General features: G+C 36.4%; 1 protein-coding gene across 2 annotated transcripts in view; it reads left to right on the top strand.

Annotated features, from left to right (window-relative positions):
- The first annotated feature begins 898 nt into the window (after nucleotides 1-898).
- LOC130551831 (zinc finger protein 469) overlaps nucleotides 899-21,984 on the top strand; it is a 237,125-nt gene continuing 216,039 nt past the window's right edge. Inside the window, exon 1 of one of the 2 annotated variants that reach the window (XM_057329784.1) lies at nucleotides 899-987. The gene's annotated coding sequence lies outside the window, so the exon portion shown is untranslated. The remainder of the gene's footprint in view (nucleotides 988-21,984) is intronic. The other variant, XM_057329785.1, reaches the window with a different exon arrangement.

Raw genomic sequence — 21,984 nt, 5'->3', positions numbered from 1 at the left:
ACTTTTTTTAACCGGGTCACTAAAACGAATCATCCGTGAAGAACACGTTTTGTGGAAATGTCATCACACTTTGGCAAGGGCAGAATTAAAGCAAATGCAGCATATATAAACAAAATAAAAAAGCTTTATTCACCAAAAATACAGGAACAGGGCACAAAACCAAAAGGGGCGTACAGAACTGGAACAAAACCAAGGTAAAGAAGTGTGAAATCCAGACTCCATGCTCCATCATAAATCACAATAAGACAAGGAGCACATGGCACCATGAAGATATAACGGCTCCCAGCCAGACAAGATCCAGAGTATGAGTCCACCAAGGACAAAATCCAATACAAGTATGAGAGTTAAGATCCAGACATCATGCATTGACACAAAACATGAGATGCACACAGGTGTCCTGTTGAGTAACTACAGGTGAAATTCGTCAATATTTTTTTGTACATGTTCCACTAACTGACACCCAGAAAAAGACCAAATTCTTCGTTTTCATTTTAAACAATACATCTATTGTTTTATAATTTGTGATTATAACCAGACAAACTTATTTTTCTGAAATGTTTTGCTTGAGAAACGTGTTTGTGCTATGTTTCTTTAAATAACTGCTATAGATTTTATATTTTTCTTATCGTATGCAATGGCATTTAATAAATAAAAATGAATTTCAAGAGCACAGTGTATATTTTAGGGATCTTTCTGTTAATATTATTATTATTATTTGATAACAATAGTCTATATCATTATAAATAATAATACGTTTGTACAGCTTTGGAGAAATTCTGTACACGAAGCTCTGGTCAGTCAGAGGTTAACTGGTAAATTACGCGCTGGTGGTTGGGCAGGCGCGCAGCCGCTGCGCGCGGTGATGGAACGCGCAGAGATGCGCAACACCTCCAAGAGAAGACCGTTGTCCCGGCCGAGCTTTCCCCGGTGTTCCCGCCAACAGCTGTGAGTTTGCCCGGTACCCTGCTGCGAAACTTTACATCACGGGTGAGTCCGGTGCTTCCTCTTACATTTCCAATGACACGTCAGTGTAACAAAGCGCGTCCGCACGATGGACCTCACGTGCAGCCTATATCCTCATCTGACAGGTTCATTGAAAGTCATTACTGGAGATTTACTTTATTTAATGGCAGTTTACTAACTCGTTCTGGACTAATTATGCAAGAAAGTTGTTTAAATGTGTGCAAGAGTGAGCTAAAGATGTTTGTAAAAGCACACGTATGGATTATTTTATCGACATGCTGTTGGACAGATTTACTATAGCAACAGTCGTTTCCGCCTAAATACTAAAGTAGTGAAATATGTTCCGTTTCTTTCACTTTTTTTAAAGAGATTTCATATTGTTTTCTGGTGAATTTGTAGTGTAAACAAACAGTTTCGTACATTTGGAAGCTGTTAAACATGACAAATCTTCATGAAAGTTAGTCAAAGTGCTTTGTAAAAGCGCACAGAATGTTTGGTAATCTTGTCAACATACTAAAGATGTTTAAAGAGCACGTGAAATTAATATCTGACATCTTTCAGGCTATCTATATATTATCTATCAGGAAAATGAACCATTGAATTCATATACTGTACACATGCAACTAGTTAAAATATTCAGAATAAGATTTACTTTCTGCTTGGTAAATTGTTACTTGTGGTCTTTAATACAGTAAGTAAAGGATAACGTAGACCCCAAGGATGGGATTTTTTGTGGTGACTTCAATAATCCTTATTTTAGATGGAGGATTTTTTTGGGTACCTTCAAAATATTTTAAGTCAAATAACATAGTGTATGACACTACATACCATACATGTTAAGTCACAAACAGCAAAGGTGCTACCGTAGATAGACCATAAAACCATACCATTTTATTCAAAATAAATATATTCAAAAATGGCCGCTGACATTATTGCTTCGATGTTGTCATTTGGAGCCACCACCAAGCCTCTGACAACTTTTCAAACTTTATTAAAACGTGTTTCCTGGTAATGAATTACTCTGTGGATCCACGTTTTTTAGAGATTTGTGTCCATGTTGCATTATTTGTGAGAACTTTTATGCGCAATGACATTTAAATGTTCCCACCAAAGGAAGTAGTTGCTTTTAGCAACTTGTTAGCAACCGCCGTTTTTAAGTCACAATAAATCTTTAAAAAATCACGAGCAGGTGTGTTTTATGTCTAAAATGTAAAATATTTAGAGGTTTTGTTAACCACAGGTCTTATTTTAGGCATTTAACCAAAAACCCATTCAAAAAACCTATTGACTTTGGGACGATAGAACCGGAAGAGTGCTAAAATGCTAAAATCTCTGCACCACTCTATATCTGTACAGTAATAATCGTAAGGTGGAGCCGAGGTATGAAGGTCCTGCCCATTATTCCCGCAGACTCGATCACAAAACACAAATCATGTTGCCACACCCCTTTTTATAACAGCTAACTAAAATCAAACTTATTAGAAAAAACAAACACTCGAACACTCATCACTGTAAAAAGAACTAGCTAAAATGACAGAAAACATGGATTTGAAGCGTAAGTGGTTTTTAGTTTGACTATTTATTGACAAGAAAAGATTGTATCACTTCGCCAGGCAGTTTTGCAGTCTGTAGGGCTTTTCACACTGCGCTTAACCCCGGGTTATCTTCATTCTAAACCCCGGGTAAACGAATGTTTCGCACTTGTAATTTTGAAGCGGGGTTATCCCCGCATTTTACCCGGGGCAGGGTTAGCACCACTTTTGCAGGGTTAACGCTGCATTGCGGTGCCAAACGTGTGCAGTGTGAAACGAAGCGGGGGTAGAATGATGACCAGACGCTTAGCAACGGACACCCAATCAAAAACTAAACGGCACTTACCTCATTTCACGAGCTGCGCACAGTCACAGAAACTCTGTGCGCTGTGTAAACAATCCTTTGAATTTTTTATTTATTTGAGTAAGTAATGTCTTAGGAGGCTTAAAACAGCCAAAAAGGATTGCGATGTGTCATTTTTACCAGATGCCGAACAACGAGGTGGTTATTTAAAGTGACCACGCACTATTTTTATTCAGTCAGTTTGACGCTGCAGTATTTATCCAATCATGACTGTTGACACCGCAACTATGCAAATAAGAATGTTAACCCAGGGTTTAGTGATGTACAGTGTGAATTGTCAGGTTATGAATACCCAGGGTTGTTTCTTAACCCCTGGTAAATTATAAGCCGTGTGAAACAGATAACCCAGGATTCTGTTTACCTGGGGTTAAGAATAACCCGGGGTTAACGACTTCAAGTGTGAAAAGACCACCTTCTTTCTTGCACCTGGTACCCAGGCTCATGATGAAGCATTTGGAAGTTGTTTTTGCATCAACGATTAATTAACACACTTTTAATAAGTATCGTTTTTTGTCTTTGAAGTGCAGCCCGTGAGCAAATCTGTGGGATGCTGAGAGACACCAGCTGTACCTTACTTGACCTAAATAAAAGCTTTGTAACTGGGACTTTCCCAGGCCTCTCAGAACGTTCTGTTGCTATCCATTGTTAACACTTGTATCTTAACCAAAAGCATGTGCGATATGACTCAGTCTGCTCATTAACACAATTGTTTAGGTAACAATTGTCCAGCCCATTAGGAGAGTTGGTTAGGAAACACAGAATGTCCCTTAATGTAGCATTGTTTGTAAATGTGTGATCTGAGCAAACACTCATACATTAAGATGCAACAGCAAAAGCTGTCCGTGCATGTCTACAAGTATGTTTAAACTGACATCACACCTTTTTTAATTGGGGTGGAAATGTTTTTTTTTTTTTTTAGGTTATTTTTGGTTTAGTTCTTGCATCTGGGACACAGAACTCTCAAATTGCTTTTTTAATCATTTTACCACATTTACAAAAACAACAATAAAGTCAGAAGAACAATTGAAGCTTAAAGGGATCAGACCATGAGAATATTTAGTTTTTCAAAATAGCCTGATTTTTTAGATTGAATACTTAAATGCACTAAGAAAACATGAAACAAACAAATAAAGCACAAAATTCTCATTTAAAAGATAAAAGCTTTAGATAGATAGTTCCACCCCAAAATGAAAATGCTTACATCATTTACTTATTTTTTTCTAATTACAAACCTGTATGACTTTCTTCTCTCTGCTGAACACAAAAGAAGATATTTGAAAGATTGTTGGTAACCGAACAATGGCGATACCCTTTCTTTGTCTTGCCCGATGCCATAGAAGAACCTTGTTTGTCTATATGGTTCCATAAAGAACCTTTAACATCCGAAGAACCTCTCTGTTTCATAAAAGGTTCTTTGTGGCGAAAAAAGCAGAGGTGTAAAGAGTACCTGAAAACCATACTTAAGTAAAAGTACAGATACCTTGCAGTGAAAATTACTCCATTACAAGTTACAAGTCACCAATTTCAAAACGACTTGAGTAAAAGTCTTCGAGTATCTGATTTGAACAGTACTTGAGTATTTTACTCATACTGAATGTAGGCTCAAAGAAGCACTAGTCCTCAACACTTAAGAGACACGTCAGTGAAAAACTAGAAACAGTCGATTCGTGAGGAGAGCAATCGCATTTATTTTCTTAAATCATAATAAGACTGAACACCTCAAAATTGCAACAAATCATGGCCGACATCATAACCTACTGTACGTCTATTACAAACACCCAAGTCTCATTTAAGCTCAACTGCTCATAAGTAAACCAAACTCCTTCAAAAAGGTCTCTTCAATATAACGGATAAATAAAGTAATGTTAAGTAAAATCAAAAAGTCAAAGCCTTTTTGCACTGGACATGCTGGTTTGGGCCTCATGGCCAGCTGCAGTCATGTCCTCATTTCACATACACTGTTAGCCCTTACCTGCCATTTCTACAGTAATATACTGTATTGGCAACACTGTTGCCTGCTAGTTACTGTAGGTGTTTTACAGTAAACTACTGCAATGGCTGTTTGAAGATACATTATAAAGAATCTATTAACGCACTTAAGTCACACAGTCTTAGATGAACACGTGTAAATAACAGATGAACACAATAAATCTGTCAAGATTTCACCAGAGGAGAATTAAACACAAACATCAATAACATCTTCACATATTACAGACACCACTTTCACTTTATTTCTGTCATCTGTGTAAGATCTTATTGAGATTGAACTCGAGTTCATAGTGGTTCAATTGTGTTTTAAGTCACCATTATGGCGATCAGTGTTTGCTTTGGTTGGACTCTTTGACTTTCTTGTAGCTTTAAAATGTACACTTATACAATAACACTGAAAGGGACTTTACAGGAACCGCAACTTTATGTTTGCTTAGTAACTGAAGATACATCTGAAAGAATTCAATCATTAAATAATAATAATATAGCATTTAAGATTTATTAAGATATGTTTGGTAAAGTGATCACATGTTATAATGGAAAGATCTCTGTCAGAAAATCTTTCTTTGCAATTGAGACACAATTAGACACTTGACATACAAACCTCATCAATGGTGACAAACAATCATGAATGAGTTTTGTACTATGTACCCAGCATGCATTGCAGCATGAAGCTGTTCAGTTGATTGTCACCATTGTTGAGATTCATATGTGGATTGTTCATTTCTCTGTGTCCGACTCATTCTATAGGTTAATATTTTGTCTATATAGTGTGAGAGCACTTTTGAAAATTGAAATACTATACATTCTTTTTACTGGTTTACATCACTTCATGGCAATAGTCCCACCATATGGTCAAATTTTGAGCAAACATGTTTAGAGCACATTTAGGAAGAGTTAGTTTTAAAAATAAGAGCTTTTGTAGATGTGTGACCTACAGTAACTAGCTGGCAAGAGTGTTGCCAATATATTACTGTAGAAATAGCGGGTAAGGGCTAACCGTGTATAAACCGCCAGCGATTGACATCTACCTGATACTGCACTCATATTCATATAAAGAAGCCATGTTGACAAGTTTTTGTAAGTTAGGGCAAAATCCACAAGATTGTAGTACCTTCATTGCCCTGTAAATGGCAATATTAATTATAAGATAGGTGCCATGCAAAATGTAATGTGTAATTGCATTAGTCATTACAAATGTAGTGGAGTAAAGAGTACATATACTTGTTCAAAAATGTAGTTAAGTAGAGAGTAAAAGTTGCTAATATCTTTAATACTCAGTACAACTACAAAGTAGCCAAAAAGATACTTAAGTAAAGTAACTAAGTACATTTACTCCAATACTTTACACCACTGGAAAAAAGGTTATTCAGATTATAAAAAGGTAAGAAAGAGATGGTTCTTTCACGAACCTTTGACTGAATGGTTCTTGTGGAACCAAAAATGGTTCTTCAATGGCATCACTGTGAAGAACCTTATAAGCACCTTTTTTTAAGAGTCTATCCCTTTAAAAACATACATTCTCTCACTTCCTCCAATATGGATCAACAAGTTTTATGAGATCATTCTTCAATTCTCATCAAGTTTTAAAAGGGGGAGGAGCTAATCAGTGTCCCACACTTTAAAACTTTGCTGTAGTTTTTGCAGCAGGTTTGCCAGTAACTTACTGTAGATTTAATTACTACTTAATATACTTTCCAATTAGTGCTGTTTTCCATTACTTTAATCAAAATCAAAACACTTTGACTTTTGAGATTCAAAATGTGCAAGAACAGACTGGCATTAGCACAGCAACACTGCAAAAAATGACGTTTTTCCTAAACATTTTTCTCTTGTTTTCTGTAAAAATATTTAAAACGTCTTAAATTACGATACATACATAACAAGAAAAGTGCCCCAAGATGTTTAGTCTTGTTTTATGAAAGAAAAATATATGAACTGGGTAAGTTTATGCTTAAAACAAAATTGTACATTAAATCTACAGTAAGTTACTGGCAATAATGCTGCGAAATTACAGCAAAGTTTTACAGTGCACCCTAATTGGATGTTTCGATGGAAATCTTGTTTTGGTCAACAGATTGAATGAAGCTGTGCATTTTAGGGTCTTCTCCATAAAGAAAGAAGGTGGAAGTGATGAGTCTCTAACGGCACCCACCACTTTGGCCCCAGCCCCCCAGCTTATAAGCTCCGCCTTTACATCGGTCCTAGTTCTGCAGGTGGATGCTGTTGGGGCGTTTAATCAAAGTCTCGACTTCACAGCTGCACAAATAAAAACAAAAACAGACGGTTTAATGCTAAGGGTCAGCGAGAGGGTGGAAAATGGAATGGAAAATGGAATTCATGAAATTCTGGCACAAACCTTCTTGGTTATCATTATAAGTTGACCTCAGGAGTAAAATAAACTGAGACAAAATGTGTAATATGACCACTGTAGTCTGCAGCTTTGGTAATTTCTCTCTTGATTTAATAATTTAATAATCCATCCCTGATGTCTTAGATATGGCCAGCGCCATAGAAATAAACAGCAGTTGGTTGGTGACTGATCCTATCCCAAGATTCCTTCTGTTCCAAAGGTCCTTAAAATCCTCTACATAAAACCAAATGAAGTAGCGGCGCACTCGGGTTCAAGCCAGATGCATTCAGTGTTTTCTGCAAATGAGGCAGATAAGTAGAATTTTACACAAGGAAAACAGGTAATCCCGCTGTACTTCTATCAAGTTGGCAACCGTGCAATCGAGAGACTCCGGGAATCGTACGTTTTTAAACTCTTTGATTTGAACTAATTAGCTATGAAGTACAATAGAAGTAGCTGTCCTGCTGAGACAAAACAGATATTGGCAAGTTCACTCAAACCTTAAAGGGATTCTGTAATTATTTGTTTAAAAAATGGAAATGAAATGTATTAACGTTGGCCTGTGTTCTATCTCTTTCTGTTCTGTTGCGGAAAAGCCATTACTAATTTGTGGAATCGGGCCTATTTGCAAAATTCTGCTGCCATATGTTATTTCATACATTTATGAATCAAACATTGGCATTATTTCAATCCACTTCAATATACATGAGAACATCACAACAAAATCTCCAAGATGGATGATCTGCATTGTTATTCTGGCAGGGTTTTGCAAATTGCGTGTTGCTTAATTATTTCATGGTCTTTGAAAATAATATTAACATAAGCAGTTCGATTACATATGGCAGCCGAGCTGATATAAAACTCTTCAGTAGGTCTTCTGCATGTCTGTTTGGAATAACATGTTCCTATTCCATGGGAAAAGCTTTCTTGATGGCTACAGGAAGAACTCTCAATTGAACTTCTGTCTTTGAACTCAACATTCGACTGGGTTTGGCAAAGCTGTGTTTAATTTTCCTTCCCCCAATCTGTGCTATAGATATAAATACGATAACGCCAGATATGGCAGCGGGGTTCACGCTTCACATAAAACATTTCATAATTCTGACTCTCTCCTACGCCAAAACGCTCAATTGCCAGAAGGTCACGTCAGGGTAACGCGTCTTCGAGAGTGCTTTGCGTTGTGGTCGCTGTGCTGCCAGCCGTTTGCTGCAGTGATTAAATTATTATTATTGGAATGTGTTTCGGGACAAATATTTGTGATTTCTCGGACTGGGTTTTGTGGGAGACCAGCGCTTCTTACACGCTCCCTTTTGTTAGGCAGACAGACACGCAGGGTCGTCCCCCGAGGGTCTTGGCCTGCGTCAAATCAATTATCGCTGAACTTTTCTCAGCCTGGAATTGCTCTTTCCTGTCTGTAAATGATCGGGAGAGAGTTATTTAGCAGGTTGGTGTTTGGATGCTCAGGGAGTTTGTCTGCGGTGCTATTTAGATGATGATGTCAGAGAAACATATTGCATTGTGAAGAAAGTATGGAAAAATGCCATTTTTGTCTTCTAGAAAATGACATGATACATTCTTCAGCACATTTCGCGAATACAATAAATATACTTCATGAAAAGAGATATAATCAAATAAATGAATGAAGCAAATATACAGTGCAGACAGGCAGTCTTCTCTTTGGGTTGGGTTGTTCCATGTACCAAGATGATAAAGTTGGTGATAAATGAAATGAAACTTCTGCTTCTGACAGTATTGATAAGAACTGGTGAAAGGAGAACACTGAATTTGGAAAAAAGGGTGAATTTTAGGGATAAGTCAAGCCAAAATTATGTCCCGCATGGGAACCCTGACGCTGTTTGGCTATATTTTGTTCAAATGTTCTCGTGAACCATTGCCAACCCTGTCGCATGTTTCCCATCATATGGGCTTCTCTTCTTTCAATGAACTTTGTGTGTAGTTACAAAAACTTTTCAACATCTCGGAACGCTACAAATTGTAGCAAACGGCTTCATTGGAAACAGAAAGGGCACATCTCGTTGTTTCTCATGGAAATGTATGAGATTTCCGGCAAGGAGAGAGAATTTTTGTTACGTTTTGATTTTCGTTCAGGTTTTGTTCAGGAGTCGTAAATTATTTTCCAAAGACTTAAATGAACAGTTTATTCAGAATCATGATTCGTGTTTGTTTTGGCCGTATAGTAATATGCCATATGGAGACATAAAGAGTAACAGTTTTAAGGATAGCTTTTTGCATCCAGCTGTATAGAACTGGAGGAAACACGGCTTAGCCCTTTGAACCCCGTCTAATACATCTTTAATGCACACCATACCAGTTACTAACTTGCAAATTTACTCTCCAGTGCCATTGGGCAGAGTCCAAGAGCAAAATCTGATCTAATCCATCTCAGTGAAATTTCCGTGGCTTGTCAATTTACCATGATGCACCTCAAGGCATGTTGTTGAGAGAATTACATTTTACACAAGGCAATAAATCACATTGCATACTTTCATTACACTAAAAACTGTATTTTGTCTTTTGGCCAATAAGTATGTGAGTTTATAAGAGAACGGAGACTGAACGTGAGCCAGACATGATCTATAATCTGAGAAGACAGTGTGCTCGCCTGAGCTTTCTTAATCCCTCCAGTAAGGAGACACAGTTGTGTTGTTCTTTATTATATAAATGTGTGGCTCAATACTATTGGGTGATACCGAGTATCGTTGCAGATTTGATTTAGTGTGGTTATAAATAAGGACTAAAAAAAGAGCACAATTATTCATTATGAGAGACAATTCTGTAATTATGGACTCCACCATCGTGCATTTCTAGTTTGATTTATGTATAGTAATCTTTAGTGTTTCCATCAGAGGTGTATAAAGAAACTGCAGTTGGTACATCCCACAAGTGTCTGTACAATTTTTAGACTGATGAGAAAATGTTGGAACGAGTCACTCTTGCAGCTTAGTTTCAATGAAAAGTGCTAATTTGGAGCAGGAAAGAAGTTTTCAGTTCTGAAAGTAAAGAATGTTTTGAAAGAAAATCAAACTGTTATTCCGAAAGAGGAAAATTCAATTCGGGCATGATATGACCCCTTTAAATGTAGAAGCATGTAAAATTGTGAAGTCCATGCATAATACAGGTTGAGTTGTGGTTACATGAATTTAGATATATCATATGCTGTAATCCTATGTTCTACCTAATACATTTGTGCTGAAAAGGTCTGTGCTAAACTAGGAAGAACAGATGACAATGACATCAAAGGTCAAGGGGTGAGTTTACATCTCAAACTGTTTTTGAAACCACATGAAGTATAATATTAGATCCTGGACCACAAAACCAGTCATAAGGATAATTTTTTTATTGAGATTTGCCATCTGAAAGCTGAATAAAGCTTTCCTTTGATGTATGGTTTGTTATGATACAAACTACTTGAAAATCTGGAATCTGAGAGTGCACAAAAATCTATGTATTGAGTAAACCGCTTTTAATGGGGTCATATGGCTCGAAGATGTGTTTTTCTGTGTCTTTGTTGTGTTATAAGTTGCCCATGCATGTGTTAGACACGTAAAATTGCAAAAATGAAAGTGTCGGAAACAAAAGATGCATTCTATCTAAAAGCGAATGCTCACCCAGACCTGCCTGAAACGCCTCGTGTAACCACACCCCCACAAACCTACATCAGTTCGTGGTATGATTTGACTAAGACCGCCCAAATGTATACACAAGTAAGGTGGGCGTACCTGTCAGCACAATTGCTTTGGAACCTGATGTTCCAAATATGGTAAGAGGCGTTACATTTCCGTCACACGCTTGCAGTATTCGACCAATCACTACGCACTGGTGAACTGGCCAATCATAGCACACCTCGCTTTTCAGAGCCATGAGCTTTGCAAAACATCTGCGCATTTCAGAGAGGCGGGGCAAAGAGGAGATACAAACATGCACGGTATGTAGAAAATACAGCGTTTTTTAACCTTAAATCGTGTATACACATTACATTACATCTAAAACAAACCATAATATTTGTTTTAGCCGTGTCATATGACCCCTTTAAAGTTGTCCATCAGAGGCGCTGTTGCAGGCCATTGCTAAGAAGAAACAGGGTTGTTTTAGCGCTCTCTATTGGCTTACCGCTGTAATGACGTTGTGGAGAGTAGATGAATCCAACAGCTTGAAATTCTAAGCTTTACATAGATACCAAACTTTGGGTAATTCCCAAAGAGCGGGCAGCAGCGAGCGAAGTTTGTAGGTGTGTTTTTGGCCATTTTTGTTTGCGATTTTGCTCACAAAAATAACGTTTTGATATATTTACGGCAAGACATTTACTAAATATCTTCATGAAACATGATCTTTACTTAATATCATAATGATTTTTGGCATAAAAAAAGATCATTTTGACCCATGCAATGTATTGTTGGCTATTGCTACAAACATGTAACCGTGTTATTTGTGACTTGTTTTGTGGTCCAGGGTCATTTATATGAAATAATGTGGTATAACATTAAAGTATATGGAAGGTGTATATTATCAGATATGTCATGGCAGGCAAAGTACATAAATTTATACCAAAATACTCATCCAAAACGGCCTTTTTTGAAAAAAGCTGTCTTGCACACTTACGTGGACACTTATGGTTGGTAGGCAAGGTCTCAGATTGTTTTATGGACTTTTGGAGCTAGAAATTCATACAGTCATACAAATTATGACAATTTTCAATTATGCGTGAATGAATGTCATACTTTGTTCTATTTACTTCCTCATTTTGTCTTTTTAACAGAGGCATTAAACATGACAGTGAATGTTGTCAGAGTAGTTTGGCTGACCTGCAAAGTGTTTTATCGTGTAAAAATACACTGCCAGTCAGATTATTTACATAACCACTCAAAGTTTGACACCTTGGTATGTTCTAAAAGATGGGCACTTAACTGTCTTAAATTATGCTCCGAACATAAAATTAGCTGTCCTCCAAACATAAATGTAGAAATATTTACAACATGACTTTATGGAAAGTGGAGCCTTTTTGCACTTATACATGATAAGCATGTTCATTGTAAAACATCTTAACCGTGTTAAGTAGAGTTGTAAATATCACAAGATGGTTCCTGTTTTTCTCCAAAGAACATAATTTTGGTGCCGTTAAAACGGCATGCGCTTCTCTTTCATCAATCGCACAGAAAGGTATGTTAAAAAGCCGATCGTGTTACACGCTGGTACATTTCACAAACAGATTGTGGAGTAACAGATGCCAGGATGGACAGTCATACCTGGTCGCCTGCCAAGTATTTTAGCGCACCCTTTGAACCGAGGATTTCTGGATCGCCCGGGTATGTCCACGCTTTACAGTTACAACAGAGAGTGTGTTTACTACTCCTAAAGTATCAGATATCGTGCTCTGTGATGGGAAAAGCACCTGGACGTTAACATGTTCTGAATGTTGATCCTCAGCCTGGCATGCTGGTGCACTTGCGGCCGTCGGAAATGAAAATGTCCGTCACGTAAAATGTCTCTTACACTTCTCAAACAACCCTCTTGAATATTTTTTCAAAATTCAATGTCATGAACCTCACAAACTAAACAAACACGACTTGATTTCCAGTGCACCCGACTCCGAGAAATTGCATGGAATCTCAGCCAATCAGATTGGAATTAGTGGTTTGCTTGCCATTTTTGTGCACAATATGTACCAGATGGTCTATATACGCTTTAGTAACACCCAGAATTCACCCAATATTGAATGGAGATCTGGTGAAAGTTGTGCCGAATTTACATAACTATCTAGCTGGTGTTCCACTTTTAAGCTTGAAGTAATTGCAGTGGCATTAGAAATCTGTTTCCAACAAGGACTGAGTGGAAGATTATGAGTCTGTTTGGAGGATAAATGCTAAAATGCGAGGTAGCATCCACACCTGAGGATGTTTGTCGGGAAGTAATAGCTAAAGGTGGGAAACATCTGGAGTTCTTTTAGCAGTTAGAAACTCGGGTGAAGCTGAAGCAGGAATGAATAGTTTTGTTCTCTAAAATCACGCACAAGGTCACAGTCAGTAAAGTGCTTTTATTTGTTCATTCTGATTGACGCACAACACATGCACACTTCAGATTTTATTTGCCACGCTCCCACCTTTGAAACTAGAAGAACTCTTGAATTTATATTTTAACCCTTCAGTGCATGCATGTCCTATGACAACCTCGGTCAGTCTTTTTTTGTGTGTGTGTTTATATTGCTCTTATAGAGGGTATGGACGTGTTGTCACTTTACCACGCGAGCACACCAGAGCGTGCCCCTGTGGGTGGCAAAACACTCAGCAAAATGACTGCTTACAATATCAGGAAACGCAGATCCGCGCAACATTTCAGTGTCCAGGAGCACCTGATTCCTTTGTAAGTCGTAGTGAAGCCGTAAGGATCACCGGCGAGTCCCGCTGCTTGTAAGTTCAGCAAATAATTGCGTGTTTTAGTCCCGGTTTCTTTGTTCATCAGCCATTTTGCTGCGTGTTTTGTCACCCAGGGGAGCGTGTCCCAGGGTGTGTCCCGACATGTTCACGTGGGAAAGTGACGTCAATGCATACCCTCTATAGGAAATGTAAAACATGATTCGAGATACTGTAGCTGTCCACTGACACCTCCATGCATAAAAGGATTGTAACATAATAATGTAAGACATAAATAATAAAACACTGAATTTATTTAGTTAGCTGATGCATTTCGTGCAAAGTGAAGAAAATAAAGAAAATCAAAGGTAGGCTATATGATGAGACCATTCGCAAGAGTAACAGATTACTGTTTTTAAAAATGTTCAAAAATCATGTTTTTTTTATTGTGCATTCCAAGTAATATCAATCAAACTGCAGTTGTTTTGATTAAAGGTCTTTGCACATACAGTCCGACATTTTCGTATACGTTTTTTCGTATTTGGCGCTCGTTTGTATGGTGTCTCTGAATTGTCAAAACATTGCTACGGATGCAAAAAACGCAGAAAATCGAACCCAGTCCGAATTTTTTTATGACGGACGAAAATATCGGAGGCAGTGTGTAAATGATTTACACAACGTGAGGTCGTATTTATTTTTTAACGTGCGCAAATTTCGGATGCAAATTTCGGACTCGATGTGCAATGGCCTCAAGTAATAATACTGTAACTAAAAAAATACAGCTGACCCAATGATACACAATAAAAACATGATAATACAATAAAAAACATAATTATCTGTTTTTGAAAATAAACTTCATACTAACTCAAAAGAAGTTTTTGATAAAACTGTTATGAAAATAGAAACTTAATGGCCCTCATTCATGAAACACGAGCAGAACGATTATTTGTGTAAATCGTCCGAAAAGTCGTTCTGACGTAAATTTTCGGATTCATGAAAATGTTTGTATTTTCAAAAGGTTAGTTGTAATGAAAGAAATGTACACCTGCTCCATAGCACGTGTAAATAGTGCGTAAAACCACACGTGACATTCTGTATTCTTTTAGACAAACTGATGACACTGCATTTTGATGCATCTATGTATCATAATAATATTTCATGAGTTCTTTTCCCTGTCTTTTATAATTTTTTACTTTTTTACTTTGGGTAAAACGCAGAGCTCGTTACTGTCCTTCTTTACACAGCCATCCAATCACAGCGGAGAAGAGACGGGACAAACACTACATTGACCAACCATCATACACAACAATGGAGAAGTAAATAATAATGGTTACTGCATTTTCATATTAAGTAATATTCTTTAAAAAAATCTGAGCAAATACAATAGGTTTCTAGCACTACGCGCGCGAACCCTAATAAGATACTAGTAACAAGTAGGCTAACTGTTGCGGATATTCTAAATCCTACCAACCAACGCATCTTCGGAATAATGCGCAGTGCTTCCAAAGCATTCTCAAGCGCCACCAGCTGGTCGTTTTCAGAAGAGCACCAGGTATTATTATTTTAGCTGGCTAAAAACGCTTTGGTGGACACAGTTTAATTGATTAATTTATTGGTAAGCATATAGCCTATTAGCAGTGTTGGGTGTAACTAGTTACCAAGTAATTAGTTACTGTAATTTAATTACTTTTCCCTTGAAAATTAAAGTAAGGGATTACTCTTATTTTTTCTGTAATTTAATTACAGTTACTTCTGATGTAATTAAACTAAATACTTTGTGTAACGTGTGTGTGCAGAAGACGAATTGACATCAAAATTCAAAGTCTAATTTTAAAATCCATGCTTTAATGTATAATTCTCACATTTGTAGTTAATAACAATACTTTATGTAGTTTTATATTATTTATTTAATGAATTGAAAGAGCTGTTTCATGTCTATCCTTGAATCACTTAACTAATCAAGGTCGATGTAGGATATAGAAAGTAATGAGTAATAAGTAATTAAATACTTTTTGAATAGAGTAACTTGTACAGTAATCTAATTACATTATCGAATGTGTAATTGGTAACTAGTAATTAATTACTTTTTCAGAGTAACTTACCCAACACTGCCTATTAGTCTCTTATGCATTTATGCAATATAATGTAGCCAAACCAGAGAATGAAGTCCAGAGGATGCCAACATTCCTAGATATGTAATTTGCGTAGCTTTAATTCACATTTTACTATCAAATCTGACGTTTACGAAGTATTTGTGAATCCGGATGAGAGTTTACGGGAAGGTCTGTTTTACGCGCAAATTACTCAGTTTACACATATATTTACAAATGTTTCATGAATGAGGCCCATTGTTTATTATATGTAGTTTAAGTATTTATTAAAACAAATGATGTGCTTAGTTTTTTTTAAATGAAAAAAAGTGCTTAAATTGTTGGACTTTTCATTGAAAACATAACAGTTGAACAAAATTAGATTGATGAGGAATGACAGGACGGTCATTGTAATTATCACTAGTATGAAAGTATCTAAAAAATGATCACTATTCCAAATCATCTAAGGTCATATGATAGCTTTGGAACATACCAAAACCAAAGTTGCTATTCATTTCCCACGATACCATAAAAAAACTGTAGAATAAAGCAAATGTTCATGATTCAGGCCACAACATTTTGTTGACATGTAAGCATAGTGCATTGAGTCCACTCCATACCATATAAGGAGAAAGGGGAGGAGATGAAGAATTTCATTGGTTCTCACCACAACAGATTTAAATGTGATGATGTAGTAAAATGTAAGAATTTGTAATGTCTCACTAATATAACACTTCAGTTCTCCTAATACAACAATAGATGAAGTTTGACCTATTTTTGGTTTTATGCGATGGCCATAAAAACATATTGACTTGCATGCATTTTTCTGGCACACAAATTGTTTCAAGAAAAGAGGTCAAATGTTGTGATTTGTTGTTTTCTCAAAAACAGTACTGACTATACAGTCTGTTGGTAATGTTTAGAGTTACAGAGAAAATCCCAGTGTTATTTCCCCACACATTCACTTCCAGACCGGGATTAGATACAGACTTCTGAACTATTTGACCTATTTGTTGATGTCAGTAAAGAATGAATTTGTCTTCATACCGCATCCTGTCATGAACAAATTGGGAAAATATGCGAGCATGATGTACCTCATGTATGGTTTACGAATGTCTGTTTTCTGTATGTAAATGTATGTTTTATCAGCAGTCAGTGCTCTTGGGTTCTTTGTAACATGTCTGTCTCCTGACCTAGTTTGATGTCATTATGCTGAAGAGTCCTGGACAGTGTACTCTTAAAGAGATAGCTCACCCAAAAAGGAAAATTCTGTCATGGTTTACTAACCCTCCAGCTGTCTCAGGATAAAAATCTTCAGAACAGAGACTACAGCGAGTTTCTGATTATTCTTTATTTCATCTCGCTGTTGTCTATCAGAAAGAACTGCGACACTAAAAGACATTTTTCTTTCAGCAGCTTCAGACATTCTGCTAGATAAAATCATGCTTTGTTTCCTGTAAGATGACTTTACAAATGGAGGTGTCCGCTCCTGTTTGTGAGACGGAGAGACCTGGAGAAGTTCTGTCAATGTTTTCTGTGTCAAGGAGAGAATATTGAAACCAGCTTCAACATTCTGCGCTTGTACTTGGCATAACCGCTAAAATGTGCTGATGCAAGACAGATGGATTTAAAAGATGCTTAAAGCTGTGGGTCTGTTATTTGCTCGACACACACACATGCCTTAAAATGTGATTATTATTGTTTTTGTCATGTGATCCACATTGTGATGAGGTCGGAACATATGTAGAGATGTAAATAGTGTCCAGCCCTGATCGCAACACAGGTTTGATCATAGATCTTACATTTATGTTGTTAGAACCACCTTCCACCCTAAGTGACTTTAATCAAAGACAGGACACTGATTGAAGACGTATTGCACAATGTGGTGGATGTAGGAAAGGAAGGCCTTTCTTATGAGTGAAAGGGACAGTTGACTTTTTGGCAAAACTATTGTGTGGTCTTCGCTGAGGGGATTGAATTTGGCTGTTTTTCAGATGTCATTGACAGGCTGCTTGCTACTGTTTGTGTTAAGAAGATATGCATGAGTGGACATTTTTATTTAATAAAGCATTTCATTTGATTAATTGTATATGTGTGTGAGTGCAAGATGAGTCATCAAAAGCACTCTCCATTTTTAATAAAAAAACCAGTAGGTCTTTAATATGATTACTTTTAAAAGTTCATTCTTTAAATGTTCTTGTACCTCTAACTTTTTTATTTACAGTTTTTGAGATGCACTGATATATAGGCCAATAATTAGTATAGGCGATAGTTTAATAACACCATTGATCAGGGCCGATATATCCTGTCAATCAATAGAGGTCAGGAAAATGCAATGAATTTGTGCTCTGTAGAAAATGTTAAGAAACATCACCAGTTTGATGTTCAATATTAATAGTCATTATATGAGTTAATAACATTAATTAACAGAAAGTTAAGAAATATTAATTTAATCTTCAGATATCTTCGGTGTCGGCAGATATCACTCTAAATAATCGGCTATCGATATTGGTGGAGAAATTTAGTATGGGTCCTTCTCTAATTTTTAGTTTACTCTATGCAGCATACATGTGCATTACCTAAATGAGTCAGATTTTTTTAAAGTTGGATTTTTAGCTAAAGAAACAAATTCATGATTTTTTATTTTATTGATAATATTTTATTCTTAATTTGATATAAATTAAAATGCCATCTTGCCAGACAGTTTGGAGGAGCTCTTGGTCTTTCCCTGTGAGTATAAGGCCTCTGTGTTTGTACTGTATGCCTGTGGACTACACAGAAAATGGCCGTCTGGGTGTAACCAATATGGCCGCCAGGTCAACTGACTTGCCTTGTGAAGACAATTTGCACAAAAGAACAATTTGGATTCTGCTGGATCTTTAAAAACAACAATAATATATTTTTGGGTGATTTTTTTTACTGAATTGGCATACATTTTTGAAACTGAAACCATTTCATAGCAATTTCGGAGACTTTAATATTTTGCCATTCAAGCTTTTTTATCACTGTTAGCTGTTGGAGGTGTAACCAAGATGGCCGCCAAGTGAACCAACATGCTTTTAATCGGGTCAGTAAAGTTGAGTCAACTAGTCTAAAATGTGTGTTGAAAGAACTAAAACCGAAAGGTGTCAACAAGATCAAAAGACATTTGGAAATAGTTTAATCTGTGCAATGTTGAATCTTTAAAAGCGAAACGCTACATCAGATTTAGTTATTAAGTGTTGCCAAGCTAGACAAAAGCAATGGTGTTGGGCTAGAGAATAACATTAAACATCATTGTCAGCATTCTTGTAATCAATCCATTGTGTTCAATGATTCTGAGCTAGACATCAAAATCAGGAACAGACACGAGTGCGATTGAACATGTAAACATTTCATCAGACACGCTAAAGAAAACCACAAAATACCCATTCAAAGTAAATGACTAAAGGAATGACTGTTTCCCATTGATCTGAGGGGTTCATGTTGTTCAGAATAGGCTCATAATACAGTCTTTCCGGTGATGTCAGTGGTGTTTCTGCAGATGTAAAAAGCACTTATAATGTGAAAAACCTTTTGTTGCTTGTGCATGCTGGTTTAAAACAAAAGGGAATGACATGAAGTGAAATGACTTGAAATTGTTCTTTATTGCTTCTTGAACAATACAATTTGTACTGTAGTTGAGTACTGTTGAACCTGAATACTTGTGGCTCTTACTCAGTTTTTGAGCTTTGAAAATTGTATTATCATTAAAAATTCATAATTAATTTTATTCTTCAGATTTCATGTAGACCTTTAAAGTACAAAGTATTTGTTCGCATGTCATTTTTTGTACAGATGTTTCTGTAGCCCAAGTGGTCGGGCATAGCGTTTGTCATTTTAATTTTTACGGCATTGTTTGATTTTATAGAGAAGGCACAAACTAATGAAAAACTAATTAGAGATTTTTAATATTACTTTTTTGTTTCATGAGTTGCGTAATTGTGCAGTTCAGATTTAGCTAAAAACTTCATAATATGTTGTTTACTGCCAGGTTCCACTATCACCAATTACCTATAGACCACTTTGCAAGAAGTAAACATCACTGGTCCAAGAGTACTTCCTGTCCCAATGTATTAAAACTTCAGCATTTAAAACTTAAATGAAATGTGAAACAAATATCTTTAAAACCTCATTGTATATGTAAAGTATAAAAACAACTATAAAACAATAAGTGGTTCTGGACCAGTGTTGTTGAATGTTGGGGTATGTTGTCCCAAAAGCATACATTACATTCAAAAAACTGTACACATTTTCTTTGGGACACAATGAAAATAAGAATGGAAACGTTCAATGGCTTTTTAAAAAACACATTAAAAATGATGTGATCAATAAGTTAAAATTACTTAATTTGATCAATTATAGCAACTCATCACTAGTAAAAATTCCAAATATTATGAATTGTACTGTACAGCCAATTCGATTATACTTTAATTATTAGGACAACAACATTACATTTTTACAGTGTAAAGTATGTATATATAAATAAATTGGCTATACTAACCCTGAGAAATAATTAATGGAGAAAGTTTACCAACTAGCCCCGGTCTTTCCTACACGGTCAGAAAATATGGTCTAAAAATGTTTCCAAGCCTTCACTGAGGTGCAAAAAAGTATACATTTGCACCTAAAGAGTCTACATTAGTATCTCAGGTACATATTGGTTGCAAAAAGGACATTTTAGTACCTCAAATCAGTACCAAATGTATACAGTATCTGGTACATATTGAGACCTTTTTAATGAATACCATCCTAGTGACGGAGTACATTTTTAACCATTTTTTGACAGTATATATTTTGTCCAGCAGGTTGTGTTTGTGTTTGCAAGCAAACTGAATTGTGCTCTCAATTACATCCTAGCTAAAATTCGTGCCAACCTTTAAACAATAAACTGAAAAAACAACTGAAAAAAAAACAATAAATCAGTGACATGAAACACGAGAGCTGGCATACCTCACAGTTTGAAATTCTCTTCATAGCACCTTGAGTTCCCTGTGTGTATAATGCATAGCTGGCATATGTAACCAACAACTACTGTACTGTAATTGCTTCCACTTGTCACTTTACTATTACGCTGCTGTAGATCAGACCTCTGGTTTGCTTTATTGCTCTAAGTACATCCCCACACAACCACCTCAATGTATGAAACACGACGGCATTATGATGGATTGTGCTGCAAAACTTCCCCATATGCAAACTCTCAGCTCGACCCTTGATCCTCTGCTGGGAATGCATTTCTCCACTCCCAGAACAAGAGTTATATCTTGACTTTTACTCTTTATATATAGTGAAGACAATGCGAATGGTGCTTGCTTGTACTAAAAAGATGTGGGGGTTGGCATATTTTGTACGAAGTTAGGTGGTGGCAAGGTGTTTATTAGTGTATTGCTATGCGGTTGCTAAGGTGTACTGAATTGTTGCTTTGTTGGCATCTGAGAGCAGTGTTGGGTAAGTTACTCTCAAAAAGTAATTAATTACTAGTTACTAATTACATATTCAATAGCGTAATTAGATTACTGTACAAATTACTCTCTCCAAAAAGTGTTTAGTTACTTATTACTACTTACTTTCTATATCCTACATCAACCTTGATTAGTTAAGTGATTCAAGGATAGGCATGAAAGGGCTCTTTTAATTCATTCAAATAAATAATATTAAACTACATAAAGTACTCTTATTAACTGACCAAAGTATTACAAATGTGAGAATTATACATTAAAGCACAGATTTTAAAATTAGACTCTGAATTTTGATGTCAATTCCACGATTGCACACATATATTACACAAAGTATTTAGTTTAATTACATCAAAAGTAACTGTAATAAAATTACAGGAAAATTGAGTAATCCCTTACTTTACTTTTTCAAGGAAAAAGTAATTAAATTACAGTAACTAATTACTTAGTAACTAGTTACACCCAACACTGTCAGAGAATCACTCTAAAAAAATGGTGCTATGTAGCACTACAAGTGGTTCTTGGCTCGTAATCATAGGGGAACCACTTTAAGTGCTATATAGAACCATATCTTGGTGCTTCAGTAGTTCTTCAGAGGTTCTTTGGGATGACTGAGGTGCTATAAAGCACCGTTTACGTATAATGAACCTGTTAAGCCCCTGTATGGTTCTTCAGCGGTTCTATAGAGCACCTCAATCATCCCAAAGAACCTCAGAAGAACCACTGAAGCACCAAGATATGGTTCTTTATAGCACTTAAAGTGGTTCCCCTATGATTATGAGCCAAGAACCACTTTTAGTTCTATATATATACACACTGCACAGACTTTACTGATAATAAAATGTTAGTCT

This window comes from Triplophysa rosa, linkage group LG3 (assembly GCF_024868665.1).
Source record: "Triplophysa rosa linkage group LG3, Trosa_1v2, whole genome shotgun sequence".
In the NCBI taxonomy this organism is placed as follows: Eukaryota; Metazoa; Chordata; class Actinopteri; order Cypriniformes; family Nemacheilidae; genus Triplophysa; species Triplophysa rosa.
The sequence above is the reverse complement of the archived record's forward strand: the minus strand, read 5'-3'. Positions and strand labels throughout refer to the sequence as shown.